Source organism: Lepidochelys kempii, chromosome 3 (genome assembly GCF_965140285.1).
Source record: "Lepidochelys kempii isolate rLepKem1 chromosome 3, rLepKem1.hap1, whole genome shotgun sequence".
In the NCBI taxonomy this organism is placed as follows: Eukaryota; Metazoa; Chordata; order Testudines; family Cheloniidae; genus Lepidochelys; species Lepidochelys kempii.
Window position 1 is genome coordinate 6,701,878 of NC_136382.1, and position 3,422 is coordinate 6,705,299.

Below are 3,422 nucleotides of genomic sequence, written 5' to 3' on the forward strand. Positions count from 1 at the left end.
CAGACCTAGACTCTGAGACTTGCCGCTGTGGGTGTTTCGTTTTTTTTGCAGTGCAAACATACCCCAAGAGGCCGGGGGCCAGGCTCCAGGCAAGCAGGAGAAGGCTGCAGGACAACCCTCAGCGGGACGTGCCAGGACTCTGTGAGGGCACATGGGTCTGCCTGTGTGGATCTGATCACAGGATCGGAGCCGGCGATCTTATCTCCGGTGAGATAATGGGCTGCATCCGGAGGTGCTCTGGAGAACGGTGTGGAGCAGGCGTATGTGAGTCCACAGCCATACAAGCTACACGTCAAGGGGAGGTGTCGAGGGTAAATCAGTTATTGTTAGCAACCCGCTCAGGTCCTGCGAGGGTGGGGCTGTCTGAGGGCGTAGCTAAGTCCATTCCCATCAGGTCACCTTCATCCCACACAGAAGGCAGGCAGGGAGACCCCCAGGGCAGCTCTTGCTTAGTTGTATGATTGTAGCACCCGTTTGTGCCAGGTACTGTACAAAGCACAGAACACAGACAGTCCCTGCCCCAAAGTGCTCCCAGGCTGAGTACAAGATGGAGACAGAGAGGGGAGTACAAGGAGACAGGTCGACTGTGGTCTCTGCTCCAGAATTGGGGGAAGCTTCCTAAAACTGGGGGCAAGGGGGGATCACCTGTGCCCAAAGAGTGGCCCCGCCCCTTCTCCCAAAAGCCCCACCCACATGTTGCCACTTCTCCCTGAGCCCCCGCCCTCACACTTCCCCGGAAGCCCCACTTCTTCTGCGCCGCCTCTTCCCCCCCAGGGCCCCGCCCCCCTGCTCAGCCTTCTTTGCCCCCTTCCCCCCTTGCTCGCTCTTACAGATAATAGAGTGTGGGGCCCATGCCCCCCTCCTCCGCTCCCCCCCAGCACCCCTGCTCTGCACACCAACTGCCTGACCATTGTCGAGTCTGTTCTTGGCATCCCAGCAGAGGAGAGCTTGAAGCAGGGGTAGGAGGTAGCTCTGTGGACGACTAGGGGAGTGAGGGGCAGCAGGGGAGAAAGCAAGAAGGTGCTCGTTGGAAAACGTAACAAGTTGGCGATGGAGGCCGGACTTAGGGACCAATTGGACCATTAGATGGACCGGGGGTGCCCAGGGCTATTCCCGGCCCTCTGCACGGAGGTGAATTCCCCTCCCATGGTTCTTTAGACCTGCCTTGACTTTCCAGCCTTGGATTCCCGCAGCGGAAGCGGGCCCAAGGGGTGTTTTTGAAAGACACAGAAGTTGCCGTGTCAGTCAAAACCCTGCTAGGAAAGCTCCCAGTGTCAGCGGAAAGAGCGCCCCCTCACACACACACCCCGTACATTTCACCGCTCCCCTGGAATCCTGTATCCAGCCCTTCGAGCTCTGACCCTGCCAGAAATCAGTCATTTTTTACAGCTCTAAAAATTAATTGCAGGTTTGTAAATTAACTCCCCATGGCCGCACAGGCTCAGTGTTGCTTTCTAATCTGTGTCCTCCTTTGTGCGCAGATGGCCCGATAAAGATGACTCGATAGTCCCTGCTATACAGGGCTCTGTATCCTTCCCTTAACCAAGGCCAGCTTTTCGGTTGACTCATGCACCCCCTAGTGGTCGACGCACATTCCCCCCGCCCCGCTGTGGTACCTTCAGCTTTGTTACAAGCTCCAATGTCCTAAAACATCAGATCTAATGACCCATCCCGCCCGCTCCCCGGCACCCAGTACAAGCTTCTGCTATTTCTTTGCAACTTTCAATCTCATACCCAACAGGCAACTTCAGAAAGTGAACTGGACCCACGCACACACAGAGGAACGGACGCATTCCCATGCTGGATCCGAACCAGACGTGTGTGCCCAGCTCCTAGCACAAGGAACGGGAGCCCCATTCCTGGCTAGGTGCCACTGTAATACAGACACTAAATAATAATGCCACTGATGGACATGAGGGACAGGACGGACTCCCAAGCCTGAGGGAATGAACTCACACGATGAAAAATGGAATCTGTCCAGAGGGAGAGATTTTGTGTGTGTGTGTACACACATTGTAGCCCCTTCCCCTTTATTTTAAGTCCCCAGGACATTTGCTTCCACTCCCCGCGCTTCCCCCAGGCTCTCTCATACACAAGATGCTCCTGCTCCAGATGAGCTGTGCCCTGGAAGGGCTGGTGAATAAATCATGATGCTCTGGTGCTTTACAATCCGGGGAAGTAGCTCCATTAGCTCCCCCCAGAAGAGGAGCCTGACTGAAGCCGGAGTTAGCGGATCTATTTGTAAAATGAACCCTCTGTCCCCAGGCCCCGAGCACCCCCCTGCCGCCATCACTCACTAGATGATTCCGCCGGTGCCTCCTCCCCTACTCCCCTCATGTCGTCAGGGTTTAGTGTAAGCGCTGGGGAGATCTTCATCAGTCTTGCCAGTGCTTGGCTGAGATGCAGCATCCCTGAGCAAGGCGGCCACACTCAGCCAAGGCATGAAACCGCCGGGACTGGGAGAGAGATCACAACTAGGGCCACTGGGTTCCTGCAGCACTGTTCAGTGAAGCTGGAGAGAGGGCAGCAGAGGAGAGGCGGATAAGGAGTAGGGGGACGGGGGGAGAATAGATCATTTTGCTCCAGAGCTTGTGCATCTTCTCACCGGGGGTTTTGATCAGCCCCTCCTGCGCCGTGGGGGGTGCGGTGGAGCTGCAGACTGAGTAGGAAGCTGTCGTTTCTGATTGCATGAAGGAACTTTGGTTGGGCAACACTGAACAGGGCTCCAGCTGGCATCTTCCTTAGGCTTCCCGACCCTTCCTCCTCCACGCCCTTCGTCCAACGGGTAAGGGGTCTCTTTCTGATCTTGGCAGGTTTGCTAGGAGAGGAGAGCACACCCAGGGAGATGAGATGCATGTGCTTAGCAGCAAAAGGGGAGCAGAGCAAAGCTTAGCCAGCAAACTCAGCGATGAGGAGAGCAAAGATACTGGAAGTTTTCTTGCTGGTGCGTGAAGTTCCTTTTAAAACCCTCCTCTAGCCTGCCTTTGAAATCCAGACATGAAATAGTTTGCTTCACTGTATATATAAATCTATCTGCTTCACTTTACAGCCTATATGGTGTTTTGTACCGTGATGGCCTTTGATCTCCTCTTTAGCAGAAAGGAAGCATACATGATCTTATCATTTTCATTCATCAGATTTACACCGTAGCACTTGAAATACACGTATACACGCAGCCCTTCATGGGACATATTTCTGCTCTCACACACACACACACACACTCTGAAACCTGTCTTAAGTGGAGACGGGTGTACTATTCAAACGGAACAATTTATGTTGTTGAATGTTATTAAAGTCAAAGAAATTGTCCAACAACTAACCAGCTCCATCATTAGCCTATCCCTCCTAGAATAAAACACCCGGTAGAGGAACAGTTAAGTGACTAAAGAAACGTGGCTCTTAAATTATAGGTGAGGCAGAAT